Here is a 24,988-nt window from a genome sequence, read left to right as displayed (position 1 = left end):
AGCACCTTCCAAGGCCATCACACTCCCACAGTCCAAAAAGGCCTACGATACGGCATAATCCTTTTCATCACATCCGAAGCATTCTTCTTCTTAGGGTTCTTCTGAGCGTTCTTCCACTCGAGCCTGGCCCCAACCCCAGAACTAGGAGGCCAATGACCCCCAACAGGAATTAAACCACTCAACCCGATAGAAGTCCCCCTACTAAACACAGCCATCCTACTAGCCTCAGGCGTTACCGTAACGTGAGCCCATCACAGCATCACAGAAGGAAACCGAAAACACGCCATCCACGCCCTAACCCTAACGATCCTCCTGGGATTCTACTTCACAGCCCTACAAGCAATAGAATACCACGAAGCCCCATTCTCAATCGCCGATAGCGTCTACGGATCTACCTTCTTCGTTGCCACTGGATTCCACGGACTCCACGTAATCATCGGATCCTCCTTCCTGACCGTCTGCCTCTTCCGACTGATCAAGTTCCACTTTACATCAGACCACCACTTCGGATTCGAGGCAGCAGCCTGATACTGACACTTCGTAGACGTCATCTGACTATTCCTCTACATAACCATCTACTGATGAGGATCTTGCTCTTCTAGTATATTAATTACAATTGACTTCCAATCTCTAGAATCTGGTATAAACCCAGAGGAGAGCAATGAACGCACTCATGTTCATATTCGCCCTATCATCAATCCTAAGCGCCGCCCTAACCGCATTAAACTTCTGACTCGCCCAAATAAACCCCGACTCAGAGAAACTCTCACCGTACGAATGTGGATTCGACCCACTTGGATCTGCTCGATTACCATTCTCAGTCCGATTCTTCCTCAGTAGCCATCCTGTTCGTCCTATTCGACCTAGAAATCGCCCTCCTACTCCCCCTGCCATGAGCCGTCCAACTCCAATCCCCCCTAATGACCCTCACCTGAACTGTAGTGATCCTCCTTCTCCTAACACTCGGACTGGCCTACGAGTGAATTCAAGGGGGCCTAGAATGAGCAGAATAACAGGAAGTTAGTCTAACCAAAAAGATAGCTGGTTTCGACCCAGCAGATTACAGCCAACCCTGTAACTTTCTTATGTCGCCCCTACATTTAAGCTTCTACTCAGCCTTCATTTTCAGCGGACTAGGGCTAGCCTTCCACCGAACCCACCTAGTATCCGCCCTACTATGCCTTGAAAGCATAATATTATCGATATTCGTAGGCCTATCAATATGATCCATCGAAAACCAAGTCTCCTCATTCACCATGGTACCAATTCTCATGCTAACCTTCTCAGCGTGTGAGGCGGGCACAGGCCTGGCCATCCTAGTAGCCTCCACCCGCACACATGGCTCCGACCATCTACACAACCTAAACCTCCTGCAATGCTAAAAATCATCCTACCCACAATCATACTTCTTCCAACAGCCCTGCTGTCTCCACCAAAATTTCTATGGACTAACACCACCTTATACAGCCTCCTAATCGCTGCCCTAAGCCTACAGTGATTAATCCCAACCTACTACCCCTACAAATTTTTATCCAACTGAACAGGAATTGACCAAATCTCATCCCCCCTCCTAGTACTATCCTGCTGACTACTCCCACTCATAATCATAGCAAGCCAAAACCACCTGCAACAAGAACCCCTACAACGCAAACGAATCTTTATCTCAACCTTAGTCGCAGTCCAGCCATTCATCCTACTAGCCTTTTGCACCACAGAACTAGCACTATTTTACATCTCATTTGAAGCAACCCTCATTCCCACCCTAATCTTAATCACCCGATGGGGGAACCAACCAGAACGCCTAAGCGCTGGCATCTACCTGCTATTCTACACGCCAGTAAGCTCTCTACCCCTGCTAATCACAATCATACACCTATACGTGAAAATTGGCACCCTGCACCTGCCAACCCTACAACTAACCCACCCAACCCTATCCACCTCATGGACAGGAATACTATCAGGTCTAGCACTGCTCATAGCATTCATAGTAAAAGCCCCACTATACGGCCTACACCTCTGACTGCCAAAAGCCCACGTAGAAGCACCCATCGCAGGCTCAATACTCCTCGCCGCCCTACTACTAAAGCTAGGAGGATACGGAATTATACGAGTCACTCTATTTATGGGCCCACTGTCCAACCTCCTGCACTACCCCTTCCTAACCCTGGCCCTATGAGGCGCCCTAATGACTAGCTCAATCTGCCTACGACAGACAGACCTAAAATCACTAATCGCTTATTCATCCGTTAGCCACATAGGCCTAGTTATCGCCGCAGGAATAATCCAAACCCACTGATCATTCTCAGGGGCAATGATCCTAATAATTTCCCATGGACTAACTTCCTCCATACTATTCTGCCTAGCCAACACAAACTATGAACGTACGCACAGCCGAATTCTACTACTCACACGAGGCCTACAACCTCTCCTACCACTCATAGCTACCTGATGATTGCTGGCCAATCTAACAAACATAGCCTTACCCCCAACAACAAACCTCATAGCAGAGCTAACCATTATAATCACCTTATTCAACTGATCTGCCTTCACGATCATCCTAACAGGAATCGCAACCCTACTAACCGCCTCCTACACCTTATTCATACTACTAATGACCCAACGAGGCTCAATCCCCTCCCACATCACATCTATGCAAAACTCAACCACGCGAGAACACCTGCTCATAACACTCCACATTATCCCAATATTCCTCCTAATCCTCAAACCCGAACTGATCTCCGGAATCCCCTCATGCAAGTATAGTTTAAACCAAACATTAGACTGTGATTCTAAGAATAGAAGTTCAAACCTTCTTACCTGCCGAGGGGAGGGTTTAACCAACAAGAGCTGCTAACTCTTACATCTGAGCCTAAAACCTCAGCCCCCTTACTTTTAAAGGATAACAGCAATCCACTGGTCTTAGGAACCACCCATCTTGGTGCAAATCCAAGTAAAAGGAGTGAACCCCACACTACTAATCAACTCCCTCACACTACTCACGCTGACAATCCTCCTAACCCCAATCATCCTGCCATTTCTATTTAAAAACTTTAAAAACACCCCACAAGCCACCACCCGCGCTGTTAAAACCGCATTCCTAATTAGCCTAGCCCCTACAACCGCATTCATCTACTCGGGAGTAGAATCTGTCACCTGCCACTGGGAGTGAAAATTCATTATAAACTTTAAAATCCCCCTGAGCCTAAAAATAGACCAATACTCAATAACATTTCTTCCAATCGCCCTATTTGTAACATGATCAATCCTACAATTCGCCATATGATACATGGCCTCAGAGCCATACGTAACAAAATTTTTCACCTACCTACTGACATTCCTAGTCGCCATACTCCTCCTAACAACCGCAAACAACATATTCCTCCTATTCGTAGGCTGGGAAGGAGTACGAATCATGTCCTTCCTTCTCATCGGCTGATGACAAGGCCGAGCAGATGCCAACACCGCCGCCCTACGAGCCGTAATCTACAACCGAATCGGAGACATCGGACTGATCCTGAGCATAGCATGACTAGCTTCAACATTCAACACCTGAGAGATCCAACAAGCCGTACACCCCCACCAAACCCCAATCCTCCCCCTCATAGGATTAATCCTCGCAGCCGCAGGAAAATCCGCCCAATTTGGACTCCACCCATGACTGCCCGCAGCAATAGAAGGCCCCACCCCAGTGTCAGCCCTACTGCACTCCAGTACCATAGTAGTAGCCGGAATCTTCCTGCTCATCCGCATGCACCCCCTGCTAGCCACCAACCAGACAGCCCTAACTGCCTGCCTATGCCTAGGTGCTCTATCAACCCTATTTGCTGCCACATGCGCCCTAACCCAAAATGACATCAAAAAAATCATTGCTTTCTCAACATCCAGCCAACTAGGACTAATAATAGTCACTATCGGACTAAACCTCCCACAACTAGCCTTCCTACACATCTCAACCCATGCCTTCTTTAAAGCCATACTATTCCTATGCTCAGGGTCTATCATCCACAACCTAAACGGAGAACAAGATATCCGAAAGATAGGAGGCCTACAGAAAATACTCCCAGTCACTACTTCCTGCCTAACCATCGGAAACCTGGCGCTGATAGGAACCCCATTCCTAGCCGGATTCTACTCAAAAGACCTCATCATCGAAAGCTTAAACACATCATACCTAAATACTTGAGCCCTACTCCTAACCCTTATAGCCACAGCATTCACCGCAACCTACAGCATCCGCATAACCATCCTAGTCCAAGCTGGACAAACCCGAATCCCCCCAATAGTATCAATAAACGAAAACAACCCACTAATCACCGCCCCCCTAACCCGACTCGCCCTAGGCAGCATTACAGCAGGAATAATCATTACCTCTTTCATCACACCAACCAAAACCCCCCCAATAACCATACCCCTTATCACCAAAACCGCTGCCATCCTCATAACAATCCTAGGAATCATCCTAGGCCCCTCATGTACAGGGCCACACCCCTCTAACGGCGCAAGCTTACATAGAAACATTATTAACAGACCTAGACAGATACAAAAACCCCTACAAGACCACGTATTAACTAACCCTGTTAACCCGACTCAGGAGCGCCTATAAGAGCGATTAAAATCTGTGAAAGGAACTCGGCAAATTAATAAGGCCCGACTGTTTACCAAAAACATAGCCTTCAGCAAATTAAACAAGTATTGAAGGTGATGCCTGCCCGGTGACTTAGGTTTAACGGCCGCGGTATCCTAACCGTGCAAAGATAGCGCAATCAATTGTCCCATAAATCGAGACTTGTATGAATGGCTAAACGAGGTCTTAACTGTCTCTCACAGATAATCAGTGAAATTGATCTCCCCGTGCAAAAGCGGGGATGTGAACATAAGACGAGAAGACCCTGTGGAACTTAAAAATCAACGACCACCGCGAATCCTCAATCAACCCCACTGGGGCCACTACCATCGCAGAGCCTGGTCGATATTTTTCGGTTGGGGCGACCTTGGAGGAGAACAAATCCTCCAAAAACAAGACCATACCTCTTTACCTAGAGCTACCCCTCAAAGTGCTAACAGTGACCAGACCCAATATAATTGATTAATGGACCAAGCTACCCCAGGGATAACAGCGCAATCCCCCTCAAGAGCCCATATCGACAGGGGGGTTTACGACCTCGATGTTGGATCAGGACATCCTAATGGTGCAGCCGCTATTAAGGGTTCGTTTGTTCAACGATTAACAGTCCTACGTGATCTGAGTTCAGACCGGAGCAATCCAGGTCGGTTTCTATCTATGACACACTCTCCCCAGTACGAAAGGACCGGGAAAGTGGGGCCAATACCACAAGCACGCCCCCCCCCTCTAAGCAGTGAAACCAACTAAACCGTGAAGAGGGCCTTCCCCCACCACTTTCAATCCTAGAAAAGGACCAGCTAGAGTGGCAGAGCCCGGCAAGTGCAGAAGGCTTAAGCCCTTTCCCCAGAGGTTCAAATCCTCTCCCTAGCTTCACCCATGATTCAAATAACAACACTAAGCTGCCTCATTATATCCCTCCTATACATCATCCCAATCCTGATTGCCGTAGCCTTCCTAACCCTAGCAGAACGGAAAATCCTAAGCTACATACAATCCCGCAAAGGCCCTAAAGTTGTCGGGCCTTTTGGCCTACTTCAACCATTTGCGGACGGACTGAAACTATTTACCAAAGAGCCCATCCGACCCTCTACCTCTTCCCCACTTCTATTCATTCTGATACCAATACTAGCCCTTGTCCTAGCCCTCACCACTTGAGCACCACTACCACTCCCATTTCCCCTAGCAGATCTAAACCTCGGAGTTCTCTTCCTAATAGCCATGTCAAGCCTAGCCGTCTACTCAGTCCTATGATCAGGCTGAGCCTCGAACTCAAAATACGCACTAATCGGAGCCCTACGGGCAGTAGCACAGACCATTTCATACGAAGTGACACTGGCCATAATCCTGCTATCAATAATCATACTAAGCGGAAGCTACACACTCAGCTCCTTTGCCGTCGCACAGGAGCCTCTATACTTCATTTTCTCCTCATGACCCCTAGCAATAATATGATACGTATCCACCCTAGCAGAGACAAACCGAGCTCCTTTTGACCTCACAGAGGGCGAATCTGAGCTAGTCTCAGGGTTTAACGTTGAATACGCCGCAGGACCCTTCGCCTTATTCTTCCTAGCTGAATATGCGAACATTATGCTAATAAATACACTTACAGCCATCATATTCCTAAACCCAAGCGCCCTAGGGCCACCCACAGAACTATTCCCCGTCATCCTAGCCACAAAAGTCCTCCTACTATCTTCTGGTTTCTTATGGGTCCGAGCTTCATACCCACGATTCCGATATGACCAACTAATGCACCTACTATGAAAAAACTTCCTACCCCTCACACTAGCTCTGTGCCTCTGACACATCAGCATACCTATCTGCTATGCAGGCCTACCTCCTTACATAAGGAAATGTGCCTGAACTACAAAGGGTCACTATGATAAAGTGAACATAGAGGTATAACAGCCCTCTCATTTCCTGTTGACCTTAGAAAAGTAGGAATTGAACCCACACAAGAGAAATCAAAATTCTCCATACTTCCCTTATATTATTTTCTAGTAGAGTCAGCTAATCAAGCTATCGGGCCCATACCCCGAAAATGATGGTTTAACCCCCTCCTCTACTAATGAACCCTTACGCGACCCCAATCATAACCTTCAGCCTCATCTTGGGCACCACAATCACAATTTCCAGCAACCACTGAGTTCTGGCCTGGACAGGACTGGAGATCAACGCACTAGCCATCATTCCCCTAATTGCCAAATCTCACCACCCACGAGCAGTAGAAGCCGCAACGAAATACTTCCTAACCCAAGCAGCTGCTTCCGCCCTGGTCCTATTCTCTAGCATAACCAATGCCTGAGTCACCGGCCAATGAGACATCACACAAATAAACCACCCAACCTCCTGTCTACTACTGACAGCAGCAATCGCTATTAAACTGGGCCTAGTGCCATTTCACTTCTGATTCCCAGAAGTACTACAAGGATCGCCACTAATAACAGCCCTGCTACTCTCGACCCTCATAAAATTCCCCCCACTAACCCTGCTCCTACTAACATCCAAATCCCTTGACCCAGCTCTACTCACCGCCATGGCCCTAGCCTCAACAGCACTAGGAGGCTGAATAGGACTGAACCAAACACAAACACGCAAAATCCTAGCCTTCTCGTCCATCTCCCACTTAGGCTGAATCGCCATCATCCTAGTTTACAGCCCCAAATTGGCCTTACTTACCTTCTACCTATACACAATCATAACATCAGCCGTATTCCTAGCCCTTAACAAAATCAAAGCCCTTAACCTATCCATGATCACAACCTCATGAACAAAAACCCCAGTGCTAAACGCCACCCTAATACTAGTACTTTTATCCCTAGCAGGCCTCCCCCCATTAACAGGCTTTATACCAAAGTGACTTATCATCCAAGAACTAACTAAACAGGAAATAACACCAGCAGCCATGGCAATTGCCATGCTATCACTGCTCAGCCTCTTCTTCTACCTACGCCTCGCATACCACTCAACAATTACCCTTCCCCCCAACTCCTCTAACCACATAAAACAATGATACACTAGCAAAGCCCCAAGCACACCTACTGCGGTCCTTGCCTCACTATCAATCCTCTTACTTCCCCTGTCCCCAATAATACATGCCATTGTCTAGAAACTTAGGATAACACCCCAAACCGAAGGCCTTCAAAGCCTTAAATAAGAGTTAAACCCTCTTAGTTTCTGCACATTAAGACTTACAGAATATTAACCTGTATCTTCTGAATGCAAGTCAGACGCTTTAATTAAGCTAAAGCCTCCCTAGACAGATGGGCTTCGATCCCACAAAACTCTAGTTAACAGCTAAATGCCTAAACCAATTGGCTTCTGCCTACAAAGACCCTGACGCACCCTAGTGCGCATCGATGAGCTTGCAACTCAACATGAATTTCACTACAGAGCCGATAAGAAGAGGAATTAAACCTCTGTAAAAAGGACTACAGCCTAACGCTTCAACACTCAGCCATCTTACCCGTCACCTTCATCAACCGATGACTATTTTCCACTAACCATAAGGATATTGGCACCCTGTACCTCATCTTCGGGGCATGAGCAGGAATAGTCGGCACCGCACTCAGCCTATTAATCCGCGCAGAACTAGGACAACCAGGAACTCTCCTAGGCGACGACCAAATTTACAATGTAATCGTTACCGCTCACGCCTTTGTAATAAGCTTCTTTATAGTCATACCCATCATGATCGGAGGATTCGGCAACTGATTAGTCCCCCTCATAATCGGTGCCCCCGACATAGCATTCCCGCGAATAAACAACATAAGCTTTTGACTCCTCCCCCCATCATTCCTCCTCCTACTAGCCTCATCCACTGTAGAAGCTGGCGCCGGCACAGGCTGAACTGTCTACCCTCCCCTAGCAGGTAACCTTGCCCACGCCGGAGCTTCAGTAGACCTGGCTATCTTCTCACTCCACTTAGCCGGTATCTCCTCCATCCTTGGGGCCATCAACTTTATCACCACAGCCATCAACATAAAACCCCCCGCACTCTCACAATACCAAACCCCACTATTTGTCTGATCCGTACTAATTACCGCCATCCTACTCCTTCTATCACTCCCCGTACTCGCCGCCGGTATTACAATATTACTAACTGATCGAAACCTAAACACCACATTCTTCGACCCCGCTGGAGGAGGAGACCCAATCCTGTACCAACACCTATTCTGATTCTTCGGACACCCAGAAGTCTATATTCTGATCCTACCGGGGTTCGGAATCATCTCACACGTAGTCACGTACTACTCAGGCAAAAAGGAGCCCTTCGGCTACATGGGAATAGTCTGAGCCATACTATCCATCGGCTTCCTAGGATTCATCGTCTGAGCTCACCACATGTTTACAGTAGGAATAGACGTTGATACCCGAGCCTACTTTACATCAGCCACTATAATCATTGCCATCCCTACCGGAATCAAAGTATTTAGCTGACTAGCCACCCTGCACGGAGGAACAATCAAATGAGACCCCCCCAATACTATGAGCTCTAGGATTTATCTTCCTATTTACCATCGGAGGATTAACAGGAATCGTTCTTGCAAACTCTTCCCTAGACATCGCCCTGCACGACACGTACTACGTAGTTGCCCACTTCCACTACGTCCTATCCATAGGCGCCGTCTTTGCCATTCTAGCAGGATTTACTCACTGATTCCCACTACTCACTGGGTTTACCCTACACCAAACATGAGCAAAAGCCCACTTCGGGGTAATATTTACAGGAGTAAACCTAACGTTCTTCCCCCAGCACTTCCTAGGCCTAGCAGGAATACCCCGACGATACTCGGACTATCCCGACGCCTACACACTATGAAACACCATTTCCTCCATCGGCTCCCTAATCTCAATAGTAGCCGTAATCATACTAATATTCATCATCTGAGAAGCGTTTTCGGCCAAACGAAAAGTCCTACAACCAGAACTAACTACCACAAACGTTGAATGAATCCACGGCTGCCCTCCCCCATACCATACTTTCGAGGAACCGGCCTTCGTCCAGGTACAAGAAAGGAAGGAATCGAACCCTCACATGCTGGTTTCAAGCCAACTGCATTCACCGCTCATGCTTCTTTCTTATGAGACGTTAGTAAACCAATTACATAGCCTTGTCAAGACTAAATCACAGGTAAAAATCCTGTACATCTCATGTGGCCAACCACTCCCAACTAGGATTCCAAGACGCCTCATCACCCATCATAGAAGAACTCGTTGAATTCCACGACCACGCCCTAATCGTTGCCCTAGCTATCTGCAGCCTAGTTCTCTACCTTTTAGCCCACATACTAACAGAAAAACTCTCGTCCAATGCTGTAGACGCCCAAGAAGTAGAGCTGATCTGGACAATCCTACCTGCTATCGTCCTGGTACTCCTCGCCCTCCCATCCCTACAAATCCTCTACATAATGGACAAAATCGATGAACCAGACCTCACCCTAAAAGCCATCGGCCACCAATGATACTGAAGCTACGAATACACAGACTTCAAAGACCTATCATTCGACTCCTACATAGTGCCCACCCCAGACTTACCCAACGGCCACTTCCGACTGCTAGAAGTTGACCACCGCGTAGTTATCCCAATAGAATCCCCCATCCGCGTGATCATTACTGCAGGAGACGTACTCCACTCCTGAGCAGTCCCAACGCTCGGAGTTAAAACAGACGCAATCCCAGGCCGACTAAACCAAACTTCATTCATTACCACCCGGCCTGGGATTTTTTACGGACAATGCTCAGAAATTTGCGGGGCTAATCACAGCTACATACCCATTGTAGTAGAATCAACCCCACTCCCACATTTCGAGGCCTGATCGTCCCTTCTATCATCATCCTAATCATTAAGAAGCTATGCAACAGCACTAGCCTTTTAAGCTAGCCAAAGAGGGACTTCCCCCTCCTTAATGATATGCCACAGCTTAACCCCGCACCATGATTTTCAATCATAATTATAACCTGATTAACCCTAGCACTCCTCATCCAACCAAAACTACTAGCCTTCACCACAACCAACCCCCCATCAAATAAGACCTCCCTCACTACCAAACCCACACCATGATCCTGACCATGAACCTAAGCTTCTTTGACCAATTTTCCAGCCCCAATCTATTTGGCATCCCCTTAATCCTACTATCCCTACTCTTCCCAGCCCTACTATTCCCGTCCCCAAACAACCGATGAATCAACAACCGCCTTTCTACTATCCAAACATGACTCCTTCACCTAATCACAAAACAACTAATAGTCCCACTCAACAAAAATGGCCACAAATGAGCCATAATATTTACATCCCTAATAATCATACTTCTTACAATCAACCTTCTAGGCCTCCTTCCATATACATTCACCCCAACCACCCAACTATCTATGAACATAGCCCTAGCCTTCCCACTATGGCTCGCCACACTACTAACAGGCCTACGAAACCAACCATCAGCCTCTTTAGCCCACCTATTACCCGAAGGTACCCCTACACCCCTAATCCCCGCACTAATCCTGATCGAAACAACCAGCCTACTAATCCGCCCCCTAGCCCTCGGAGTCCGCCTTACAGCCAACCTTACAGCAGGACACTTACTCATCCAACTCATCTCTACAGCCTCCATTGCATTAATACCCACCCTTCCTGCAGTATCCATCCTAACAATAATCATCCTACTACTCCTAACCATCCTAGAAGTAGCAGTAGCCATAATCCAGGCCTACGTCTTCGTGCTCCTTCTAAGCCTATACTTACAAGAAAACATCTAATGGCACACCAAGCACACTCATACCACATAGTTGACCCAAGCCCTTGACCAATCTTCGGGGCAGCCGCCGCCCTACTCACAACCTCAGGATTAATCATGTGATTCCACTACAACTCATCCATACTACTAACCCTAGGCCTCATCTCAATACTCCTAGTAATACTCCAATGATGACGAGACATTGTACGAGAAAGCACCTTCCAAGGCCATCACACTCCCACAGTCCAAAAAGGCCTACGATACGGCATAATCCTTTTCATCACATCCGAAGCATTCTTCTTCTTAGGGTTCTTCTGAGCGTTCTTCCACTCGAGCCTGGCCCCAACCCCAGAACTAGGAGGCCAATGACCCCCAACAGGAATTAAACCACTCAACCCGATAGAAGTCCCCCTACTAAACACAGCCATCCTACTAGCCTCAGGCATTACCGTAACGTGAGCCCATCACAGCATCACAGAAGGAAACCGAAAACATGCCATCCACGCCCTAACCCTAACGATCCTCTTGGGATTCTACTTCACAGCCCTACAAGCAATAGAATACCACGAAGCCCCATTCTCAATCGCCGATAGCGTCTACGGATCTACCTTCTTCGTTGCCACTGGATTCCACGGACTCCACGTAATCATCGGATCCTCCTTCCTGACCGTCTGCCTCTTCCGACTGATCAAGTTCCACTTTACATCAGACCACCACTTCGGATTCGAGGCAGCAGCCTGATACTGACACTTCGTAGACGTCATCTGACTATTCCTCTACATAACCATCTACTGATGAGGATCTTGCTCTTCTAGTATATTAATTACAATTGACTTCCAATCTCTAGAATCTGGTATAAACCCAGAGGAGAGCAATGAACGCACTCATGTTCATATTCGCCCTATCATCAATCCTAAGCGCCGCCCTAACCGCATTAAACTTCTGACTCGCCCAAATAAACCCCGACTCAGAGAAACTCTCACCGTACGAATGTGGATTCGACCCACTTGGATCTGCTCGATTACCATTCTCAGTCCGATTCTTCCTCAGTAGCCATCCTGTTCGTCCTATTCGACCTAGAAATCGCCCTCCTACTCCCCCTGCCATGAGCCGTCCAACTCCAATCCCCCCTAATGACCCTCACCTGAACTGTAGTGATCCTCCTTCTCCTAACACTCGGACTGGCCTACGAGTGAATTCAAGGGGGCCTAGAATGAGCAGAATAACAGAAAGTTAGTCTAACCAAAAAGATAGCTGGTTTCGACCCAGCAGATTACAGCCAACCCTGTAACTTTCTTATGTCGCCCCTACATTTAAGCTTCTACTCAGCCTTCATTTTCAGCGGACTAGGGCTAGCCTTCCACCGAACCCACCTAGTATCCGCCCTACTATGCCTTGAAAGCATAATATTATCGATATTCGTAGGCCTATCAATATGATCCATCGAAAACCAAGTCTCCTCATTCACCATGGTACCAATTCTCATGCTAACCTTCTCAGCGTGTGAGGCGGGCACAGGCCTGGCCATCCTAGTAGCCTCCACCCGCACACATGGCTCTGACCATCTACACAACCTAAACCTCCTGCAATGCTAAAAATCATCCTACCCACAATCATACTTCTTCCAACAGCCCTGCTGTCTCCACCAAAATTTCTATGGACTAACACCACCTTATACAGCCTCCTAATCGCTGCCCTAAGCCTACAGTGATTAATCCCAACCTACTACCCCTACAAATTTTTATCCAACTGAACAGGAATTGACCAAATCTCATCCCCCCTCCTAGTACTATCCTGCTGACTACTCCCACTCATAATCATAGCAAGCCAAAACCACCTGCAACAAGAACCCCTACAACGCAAACGAATCTTTATCTCAACCTTAGTCGCAGTCCAGCCATTCATCCTACTAGCCTTTTCCACCACAGAACTAGCACTATTTTACATCTCATTTGAAGCAACCCTCATTCCCACCCTAATCTTAATCACCCGATGGGGGAACCAACCAGAACGCCTAAGCGCTGGCATCTACCTGCTATTCTACACGCCAGTAAGCTCTCTACCCCTGCTAATCACAATCATACACCTATACGTGAAAATTGGCACCCTGCACCTGCCAACCCTACAACTAACCCACCCAACCCTATCCACCTCATGGACAGGAATACTATCAGGTCTAGCACTGCTCATAGCATTCATAGTAAAAGCCCCACTATACGGCCTACACCTCTGACTGCCAAAAGCCCACGTAGAAGCACCCATCGCAGGCTCAATACTCCTCGCCGCCCTACTACTAAAGCTAGGAGGATACGGAATTATACGAGTCACTCTATTTATGGGCCCACTGTCCAACCTCCTGCACTACCCCTTCCTAACCCTGGCCCTATGAGGCGCCCTAATGACTAGCTCAATCTGCCTACGACAGACAGACCTAAAATCACTAATCGCTTATTCATCCGTTAGCCACATAGGCCTAGTTATCGCCGCAGGAATAATCCAAACCCACTGATCATTCTCAGGGGCAATGATCCTAATAATTTCCCATGGACTAACTTCCTCCATACTATTCTGCCTAGCCAACACAAACTATGAACGTACGCACAGCCGAATTCTACTACTCACACGAGGCCTACAACCTCTCCTACCACTCATAGCTACCTGATGATTGCTGGCCAATCTAACAAACATAGCCTTACCCCCAACAACAAACCTCATAGCAGAGCTAACCATTATAATCACCTTATTCAACTGATCTGCCTTCACGATCATCCTAACAGGAATCGCAACCCTACTAACCGCCTCCTACACCTTATTCATACTACTAATGACCCAACGAGGCTCAATCCCCTCCCACATCACATCTATGCAAAACTCAACCACGCGAGAACACCTGCTCATAACACTCCACATTATCCCAATATTCCTCCTAATCCTCAAACCCGAACTGATCTCCGGAATCCCCTCATGCAAGTATAGTTTAAACCAAACATTAGACTGTGATTCTAAGAATAGAAGTTCAAACCTTCTTACCTGCCGAGGGGAGGGTTTAACCAACAAGAGCTGCTAACTCTTACATCTGAGCCTAAAACCTCAGCCCCCTTACTTTTAAAGGATAACAGCAATCCACTGGTCTTAGGAACCACCCATCTTGGTGCAAATCCAAGTAAAAGTAGTGAACCCCACACTACTAATCAACTCCCTCACACTACTCACGCTGACAATCCTCCTAACCCCAATCATCCTGCCATTTCTATTTAAAAACTTTAAAAACACCCCAAAAGCCACCACCCGCGCTGTTAAAACCGCATTCCTAATTAGCCTAGCCCCTACAACCGCATTCATCTACTCGGGAGTAGAATCTGTCACCTGCCACTGGGAATGAAAATTCATTATAAACTTTAAAATCCCCCTGAGCCTAAAAATAGACCAATACTCAACAACATTTCTTCCAATCGCCCTATTTGTAACATGATCAATCCTACAATTCGCCATATGATACATGGCCTCAGAGCCATACGTAACAAAATTTTTCACCTACCTACTGACATTCCTAGTCGCCATACTCCTCCTAACAACCGCAAACAACATATTCCTCCTATTCGTAGGCTGGGAAGGAGTACGAATCATGTCCTTCCTTCTCATCGGCTGATGACAAGGCCGAGCAGATGCCAACACCGCCGCCCTACGAGCCGTAATCTACAACCGAATCGGAGACATCGGACTGATCCTGAGCATAGCATGACTAGCTTCAACATTCAACACCTGAGAGATCCAACAAGCCGTACACCCCCACCAAACCCCAATCCTCCCCCTCATAGGATTAATCCTCGCAGCCGCAGGAAAATCCGCCCAATTTGGACTCCACCCATGACTGCCCGCAGCAATAGAAGGCCCCACCCCAGTATCAGCCCTACTGCACTCCAGTACCATAGTAGTAGCCGGAATCTTCCTGCTCATCCGCATGCACCCCCTGCTAGCCACCAACCAGACAGCCCTAACTGCCTGCCTATGCCTAGGTGCTCTATCAACCCTATTTGCTGCCACATGCGCCCTAACCCAAAATGACATCAAAAAAATCATTGCTTTCTCAACATCCAGCCAACTAGGACTAATAATAGTCACTATCGGACTAAACCTCCCACAACTAGCCTTCCTACACATCTCAACCCATGCCTTCTTTAAAGCCATACTATTCCTATGCTCAGGGTCTATCATCCACAACCTAAACGGAGAACAAGATATCCGAAAGATAGGAGGCCTACAGAAAATACTCCCAGTCACTACTTCCTGCCTAACCATCGGAAACCTGGCGCTGATAGGAACCCCATTCCTAGCCGGATTCTACTCAAAAGACCTCATCATCGAAAGCTTAAACACATCATACCTAAATACTTGAGCCCTACTCCTAACCCTTATAGCCACAGCATTCACCGCAACCTACAGCATCCGCATAACCATCCTAGTCCAAGCTGGACAAACCCGAATCCCCCCAATAGTATCAATAAACGAAAACAACCCACTAATCACCGCCCCCCTAACCCGACTCGCCCTAGGCAGCATTACAGCAGGAATAATCATTACCTCTTCCATACCATATCAGTGCAGTGAGTCCAGAGAGTGCACTGGAACCACTGGGGATGCAGTGCAGTGAGTCCAGAGAGTGCACTGGCACCACTGGGGATGCAGTGCAGTGAGTCCAGAGAGTGCACTGGCACCAGTGGGGATGCACTGCAGTGAGTCCAGTGAGTGCACTGGCACCACTGGGGATGCAGTGCAGTGAGTCCAGAGAGTGCACTGGCACCACTGGGGAAGCAGTGCAGTGAGTCCAGAGAGTGCAGTGGCACCACTAGGGATGCAGTGCAGTGAGTCCAGAGAGTGCACTGGCAGCACTGGGGATGCAGTGCAGTGAGTCCAGAGAGTGCACTGGCACCACTGGGGATGCAGTTCAGTGAGTCCAGAGAGTGCACTGGCACCACTGGGGATGCAGTGCAGTGAGTCCAGAGATTGCACTGGCACCACTGGGGATGCAGTGCAGTGAGTCCAGAGAGTGCACAGGCACCACTGGGGATGCAGTGCAGTGAGTCCAGAGAGTGCACTGGCACCACTGGGGATGCACTGCAGTGAGCCCAGAGAGTGCACTGGCACCAGTGGGGATGCACTGCAGTGAGTCCAGTGAGTGCACTGGCACCACTGGTGATGCACTGCTGTGAGTCCAGACAGTGCTCTTGCACCACAGGGGATGCAGTGCAGTGACTCAAGAGAGTGCACTGGCACCACTGGGGATGCAGTGCAGTGAGTCCAGTGAGTGTACTGGCACCACTGGGGATGCAGTGCAGTGAGTCCAGAGAGTGCACTGGCACCACTGAGAATGCACTTCAGTGAGTCCAGAGAGTGCATTGGCACCACTGGGGATGCACTTCAGTGAGTCCAGAGAGTGCACTGGCACCACTGGGGATGCAGTGCTGTGACTCCAGAGAGTGCACTGGCACCACTGGGGATGCAGTGCAGTGAGTCCAGAGAGTGCACGGGCACCACTGGGGATGCGGTGCCGGGAGTCCAGAGAGTGCTTTGGCACCAGTGGGGATGCACTGCAGTTACTCCAGAGACTGCACTGGCACCACTGGGGATGCAGTGCAGTGAGTCCAGAGAGTGCACTGGCACCACTGGGGATGCACTGCAGTGAGTCCAGAGAGTGCACTGTCACCACTGGGGATGCACTGCAGTGAGTCCAGAGAGTGCACTGTCACCACTGGGGATGCAGTGCAGTGAGCCCAGAGAGTGCACTGGCACCACTGGGGATGCAGTGCAGTGAGTCCAGAGAGTGCACTGGCACCACTGGGGATGCACTGCAGTGAATCCAGTGAGTGCACTGGCACCACTGGGGATACAGTGCAGTGAGTCCAGAGAGTGCACTGGCACCACTGGGGATGCAGTGCAGTGAGTCCAGAGAGTGCACTGGCACCACTGGGGATGCACTGCAGTGAGTCCAGAGAGTGCACTGGCACCACTGGGGATGCAGTGCAGTGAGTCCAGAGAGTGCACTGGCACCACTGGTGATGCACTGCAGTGAGTCCAGAGATTGCACTGGCACCACTGTGGATGCAGTGCAGTGACTCCAGAGACTTCACTGGCACCACTGGGAATGCAGAGAAGTGAGTGCAGAGAGTGCACTGGCACCACTGGGGATGCAGTGCAGTGAGTCCAGAGAGTGCACTGGCACCACCTGTGATGCAGTGCAGTGAGTCCAGAGAGTGCACTGGCACCAATGGGGCTGCAGTGCAGTGAGTCCAAAGAGTGCACTGGCACCACTGGGAATGCACTGCAGTGAGTCCAGAGAGTGCACTGGCACCACTGGTGATGCAGTACAGTGAGTCCAGAGACTGCACTGGCACCACTGGGGATGCACTGCAGTGAGTCCAGAGAGTGCACTGGCACCACTGGGGATGCACTACAGTGAGTGCAGAGATTGCACTGGCACCACTGGGGATGCAGTGCAGTGAGTCCAGAGAGTGCACTGGCACCACTGGGGATGCAGTGCATTGAGTCCAGAGAGTGCACTGGCACAACTGGGGATGCACTTCAGTGAGTCCAGAGAGTGCACTGGCACCACTGGGGATGCAGTGCAGTGAGTCCAGAGAGTGCACTGGCACCACTGGGGATGCACTGCAGTGAGTCCAGAGAGTACACTGGCACCAGTGGGGATGCAGTGCAGTGAGTCCAGAGAGTGCACTTGCACCACTGGGGATGCACTGCAGTGAGTCCAGAGAGTGCACTGGCACCACTGGGGATGTGTCCAGTGAGTCCAGTGAGTGCACTGGGAACACTGGCGATGCAGTGCAGTGAGTCCAGAGAGTACACTGGCACCAGTGGGGATGCAGTGCAGTGAGTCCAGAGAGTGCACTGGCACCACTGGGGATGCAGTGCAGTGAGTCCAGAGAGTGCACTGGCAGCACTGGGGATGCAGTGCAGTGAGTCCAGAGAGTGCACTGGCACCACTGGGGATGCACTGCAGTGAGTCCAGACAGTGCACTGGCACCACTGGGGATGCCCTGCAGTGAGTCCAGAGAGTGCACTGGCACCACTGGGGATGCAGTGCAGTGAGTCCAGAGAGTGCACTGGCACCACTGGGGATGCACTGCAGTGAGTCCAGACAGTGCACTGGCACCACTGGGGATGCCCTGCAGTGAGTCCAGAGAGTGCACTGGCACCACTGGGGATGCAGTGCAGTGAGTCCAGAGAGTGCACTGGCACCACTGGGGATGCCCTGCAGTGAGTCCAGAGAGTACACTGGCACCAGTGGGGATGCAGTGCAGTGAGTCCAGAGAGTGCACTGGCACCACTGGGGATGCAGTGCAGTCAGTCCAGAGACTGCACTGGCACCACTGGGGATGCAGTACAGTGAGTCCAGAGAGTGCACTGGCACCACTGGGGATGCACTGCAGTGAGTCCAGAGAGTGCACTGGCACCACTGGGGATGCACTGCAGTGAGTCCAGAGAGTGCACTGGCACCACTGGGGATGCACTGCAGTGAGTCCAGAGAGTGTACTGGCACCACTGGGGATGCACTGAAGTGAGTCCAGAGAGTGCACTGGCACCACTGAGAATGCACTTCAGTGAGTCCAGAGAGTGCACTGGCACCACTGGGGATGCACTGCAGTGAGTCCACAGAGTGCACTAGCACCACTGGGGATGCAGTGCAGTGAGTCCAGAGAGTGCGCTGGAACCACTGGGGATGCAGTGCAGTGAGTCCAGAGAGTGCACTGGCACCACTGGGGATGCAGTGCAGTGAGTCCAGAGAGTGCACTGGCACCAGTGGGGATGCACTGCAGTGAGTCCAGTGAGTGCACTGGCACCACTGGGGATGCAGTGCAGTGAGTCCAGAGAGTGCACTGGCACCACTGGGGAAGCAGTGCAGTGAGTCCAGAGAGTGCAGTGGCACCACTAGGGATGCAGTGCAGTGAGTCCAGAGAGTGCACTGGCAGCACTGGGGATGCAGTGCAGTGAGTCCAGAGAGTGCACTGGCACCACTGGGGATGCAGTTCAGTGAGTCCAGAGAGTGCACTGGCACCACTGGGGATGCAGTGCAGTGAGTCCAGAGAGTGCACTGGCACCACTGAGAATGCACTTCAGTGAGTCCAGAGAGTGCACTGGCACCACTGGGGATGCAGTGCAGTGAGTCCAGAGATTGCACTGGCACCACTGGGGATGCAGTGCTGTGACTCCAGAGAGCGCACAGGCACCACTGGGGATGCAGTGCAGTGAGTCCAGAGAGTGCACTGGCACCACTGGGGATGCACTGCAGTGAGCCCAGAGAGTGCACTGGCACCAGTGGGGATGCACTGCAGTGAGTCCAGTGAGTGCACTGGCACCACTGGGGAAGCAGTGCAGTGAGTCCAGAGAGTGCAGAGGCACCACTGGTGATGCAGTTTAGTGAGTCCAGAGAGTGCACTGGCACCACTGGGGATGCAGTGCAGTGAGTCCAGTGAGTGTACTGGCACCACTGGGGATGCAGTTTAGTGAGTCCAGAGAGTGCACTGGCACCACTGAAAATGCACTTTAGTGAGTCCAGAGAGTGCACTGGCACCACTGGGGATGCACTGCAGTGAGTCCAGAGAGGGCACTGGCACCACTGGGGATGCAGTGCTGTGACTCCAGAGAGTGCACTGGCACCACTGGGGATGCAGTGCAGTGAGTCCAGAGAGTGCACTGGCACCACTGCGGATGCGGTGCCGGGAGTCCAGAGAGTGCTTTGGCACCAGTGGGGATGCACTGCAGTTACTCCAGAGAGTGCACTGGCACCACTGGGGATGCAGTGCAGTGAGTCCAGAGAGTGCACTGGCACCACTGGGGATGCAGTGCAGTGAGTCCAGAGAGTGCACTGTCACCACTGCGGATGCAGTGCAGTGAGTCCACAGAGTGCACTGGCACCACTGGGGTAGCAGTGCAGTGAGTCCAGAGAGTGCACTGGCACCACTGGGGATGCAGTGCAGTGAGTCCAGAGAGTGCACTGGCACCACTGGTGATGCACTGCTGTGAGTCCAGAGAGTGCTCTTGCACCACAGGGGATGCAGTGCAGTGACTCAAGAGAGTGCACTGGCACCACTGGGGATGCAGTGCAGTGAGTCCAGAGAGTGCACTGGCACCACTGGAGATGCAGTGCAGTGAGTCCAGAGAGTGCAATGGCACCACTGCGGATGCACTGCAGTGAGTCCAGAGAGTGCACTGGCTCCACTGGGGATGCACTGCAGTGAGTCCAGAGAGTGCACTGGCACCACTGGGGATGCACTGCAGTGAGTCCAGAGAGTGTACTGGCACCACTGGGGATGCACTGAAGTGAGTCCAGAGAGTGCACTGGCACCACTGAGAATGCACTTCAGTGAGTCCAGAGAGTGCACTGGCACCACTGGGGATGCACTGCAGTGAGTCCACAGAGTGCACTAGCACCACTGGGGATGCAGTGCAGTGAGTCCAGAGAGTGCGCTGGAACCACTGGGGATGCAGTGCAGTGAGTCCAGAGAGTGCACTGGCACCACTGGGGATGCAGTGCAGTGAGTCCAGAGAGTGCACTGGCACCACTGGGGATGCACTGCAGTGAGTCCAGTGAGTGCACTGGCACCACTGGGGATGCAGTGCAGTGAGTCCAGAGAGTGCACTGGCACCACTGGGGAAGCAGTGCAGTGAGTCCAGAGAGTGCAATGGAACCACTAGGGATGCAGTGCAGTGAGTCCAGAGAGTGCACTGGCAGCACTGGGGATGCAGTGCAGTGAGTCCAGAGAGTGCACTGGCACCACTGGGGATGCAGTTTAGTGAGTCCAGAGAGTGCACTGGCACCACTGGGGATGCAGTGCAGTGAGTCCAGAGAGTGCACTGGCACCACTGAGAATGCACTTCAGTGAGTCCAGAGAGTGCACTGGCACCACTGGGGATGCAGTGCAGTGAGTCTAGAGAGTGCACTGGCACCACTGGGGATGCATTGCAGTGAGTCCAGAGAGTGCACTGGCACCACTGGGGATGCAGTACAGTGAGTCCAGTGAGTGCACTGGTACCACTGGGGATGTAGTGCAGTGACTCGAGAGAGTGCACTTGCACCACTGGGGATGCAGTGCAGTGAGTCCAGAGAGTGCACTGGCACCACTGGGGATGCACTGCAGTGAGTCCAGAGAGTGCACTGGCACCACTGGGGATGCAGTGCAGTGAGTCCAGAGAGTGCACTGGCACCACTGGTGATGCACTGCAGTGAGTCCAGAGATTGCACTGGCACCACTGTGGATGCAGTGCAGTGAGTCCAGAGACTTCACTGGCACCACTGGGCATGCAGAGAAGTGAGTGCAGAGAGTGCACTGGCACCACTGGGGATGCAGTGCAGTGAGTCCAGAGAGTGCACTGGCACCACTGGGGATGCAGTGCAGTGAGTCCAGAGAGTGCACTGGCACCACAGGGGATGCAGTGCAGTGAGTCCAGAGAGTTCACTGGTACCACTGGGGATGCACTGCAGTGAGTCCAGAGAGTGCACTGGCACCACTGAGAATGCACTTCAGTGAGTCCAGAGAGTGCACTGGCACCACTGGGGATGCACTGCAGTGAGTCCAGAGAGTGCACTGGCACCACTGTGGATGCAGTGCAGTGAGTCCAGAGACTTCACTGGCACCACTGGGCATGCAGAGAAGTGAGTGCAGAGAGTGCACTGGCACCACTGGGGATGCAGTGCAGTGAGTCCAGAGAGTGCACTGGCACCACTGGGTATGCAGTGCAGTGAGTCCAGAGAGTTCACTGGTACCACCTGTGATGCAGTGCAGTGAGTCCAGAGAGTGCACTAGCACCAATGGGGCTGCAGTACAGTGAGTCCAAAGAGTGCACTGGCACCACTGGGAATGCACTGCAGTGAGTCCAGAGAGTGCACTGGCACCACTGGTGATGCAGTACAGTGAGTCCAGAGAGTGCACTGGCACCACTGGGGATGCAGTGCAGTGAGTCCAGAGAGTGCACTGGCACCACTGGGGATGCACTGCAGTGAGTCCAGAGAGTACACTGGCACCAGTGGGGATGCAGTGCAGTGAGTCCAGAGAGTGCACTGGCACCACTGGGGATGCACTGCAGTGAGACCAGAGAGTGCACTGGCACCACTGGGGATGTAGTGCAGTGACTCGAGAGAGTGCACTGGCACCACTGGGGATGCAGTGCAGTGAGTCCAGAGAGTACACTGGCACCAGTGGGGATGCAGTGCAGTGAGTCCAGAGAGTGCACTGGCACCACTGGGGATGCAGTGCAGTCAGTCCAGTGAGTGCACTGGCACCACTGGGGGTGCAGTACAGTGAGTCCAGAGAGTGCACTGGCACCACTGGGGATGCACTGCAGTGAGTCCACAGAGTGCACTAGCACCACTGGGGATGCAGTGCAGTGAGTCCAGAGAGTGCGCTGGAACCACTGGGGATGCAGTGCAGTGAGTCCAGAGAGTGCACTGGCACCAGTGGGGATGCACTGCAGTGAGTCCAGTGAGTGCACTGGCACCACTGGGGATGCAGTGCAGTGAGTCCAGAGAGTGCACTGGCACCACTGGGGAAGCAGTGCTGTGACTCCAGAGAGCGCACAGGCACCACTGGGGATGCAGTGCAGTGAGTCCAGAGAGTGCACTGGCACCACTGAGGATGCACTGCAGTGAGCCCAGAGAGTGCACTGGCACCAGTGGGGATGCACTGCAGTGAGTCCAGAGAGTGCACTGGCACCACTGAGAATGCACTTCAGTGAGTCCAGAGAGTGCACTGGCACCACTGGGGATGCAGTGCAGTGAGTCCAGAGATTGCACTGGCACCACTGGGGATGCAGTGCTGTGACTCCAGAGAGCGCACAGGCACCACTGGGGATGCAGTGCAGTGAGTCCAGAGAGTGCACTGGCACCACTGGGGATGCACTGCAGTGAGCCCAGAGAGTGCACTGGCACCAGTGGGGATGCACTGCAGTGAGTCCAGTGAGTGTACTGGCACCACTGGGGAAGCAGTGCAGTGAGTCCAGAGAGTGCACTGGCACCACTGGTGATGCAGTTTAGTGAGTCCAGAGAGTGCACTGGCACCACTGGGGATGCAGTGCAGTGAGTCCAGTGAGTGTACTGGCACCACTGGGGATGCACTGCAGTGAGTCCAGAGAGTGCACTGGCACCACTGAGAATGCACTTCAGTGAGTCCAGAGAGTGCACTGGCACCACTGGGGATGCAGTGCTGTGACTCCAGAGAGTGCACTGGCACCACTGGGGTGCAGTGCAGTGAGTCCAGAGAGTGCACTGGCACCACTGGGGATGCGGTGCCGGGAGTCCAGAGAGTGCTTTGGCACCAGTGGGGATGCACTGCAGTTACTCCAGAGACTGCACTGGCACCACTGGGGATGCAGTGCAGTGAGTCAAGAGAGTGCACTGGCACCACTGGGGATGCAGTGCAGTGAGTCCACAGAGTGCACTGGCACCACTGGGGATGCAGTGCAGTGAGTCCAGAGAGTGCACTGGCACCACTGGGGATGCACTGCAGTGAATCCAGTGAGTGCACTGGCACCACTGGGGATGCAGTGCAGTGAGTCCAGAGAGTGCACTGGCACCACTGGGGATGCATTGCAGTGAGTCCGGAGAGTGCACTGGCACCACAGATGATGCAGTACAGTGAGTCCAGTGAGTGCACTGGTACCACTGGGGATGTAGTGCAGTGACTCGAGAGAGTGCACTTGCACCACTGGGGATGCAGTGCAGTGAGTCCAGAGAGTGCACTGGCACCACTGGGGATGCACTGCAGTGAGTCCAGAGAGTGCACTGGCACCACTGGGGATGCACTGCAGTGAGTCCAGAGAGTGCACTGGCACCACTGGTGATGCACTGCAGTGAGTCCAGAGATTGCACTGGCACCACTGTGGATGCAGTGCAGTGAGTCCAGAGACTTCACTGGCACCACTGGGAATGCAGAGAAGTGAGTGCAGAGAGTGCACTGGCACCACTAGGGATGCAGTGCAGTGAGTCCAGAGAGTGCACTGGCACCACTGGGGATGCAGTGCAGTGAGTCCAGAGAGTGCACTGGCACCACCTGTGATGCAGTGCAGTGAGTCCAGAGAGTGCACTGGCACCAATGGGGCTGCAGTGCAGTGAGTCCAAAGAGTGCACTGGCACCACTGGGAATGCACTGCAGTGAGTGCAGAGAGTGCACTGGCACCACTGGTGATGCAGTACAGTGAGTCCAGAGAGTGCACTGGCACCACTGGGGATGCACTGCAGTGAGTCCAGAGAGTGCACTGGCACCACTGGGGATGCACTACAGTGAGTCCAGAGATTGCACTGGCACCACTGGGGATGCAGTGCAGTGAGTCCAGAGAGTGCACTGGCACCACTGGGGATGCAGTGCAGTGAGTCCAGAGAGTGCACTGGCACAACTGGGGATGCACTTCAGTGAGTCCAGAGAGTGCACTGACACCACTGGGGATGCAGTGCAGTGAGTCCAGAGAGTGCACTGGCACCACTGGGGATGCACTGCAGTGAGTCCAGAGAGTACACTGGCACCAGTGGGGATGCAGTGCAGTGAGTCCAGAGAGTGCACTGGTAGCACTGGGGATGCAGTGCAGTGAGTCCAGAGAGTGCACTGGCACCACTGGGGATGCA

This window comes from Anser brachyrhynchus (genome assembly GCF_964034855.1).
Source record: "Anser brachyrhynchus genome assembly, chromosome: 3".
NCBI classification, from domain to species: Eukaryota; Metazoa; Chordata; class Aves; order Anseriformes; family Anatidae; genus Anser; species Anser brachyrhynchus.
The sequence above is the reverse complement of the archived record's forward strand: the minus strand, read 5'-3'. Positions refer to the sequence as shown.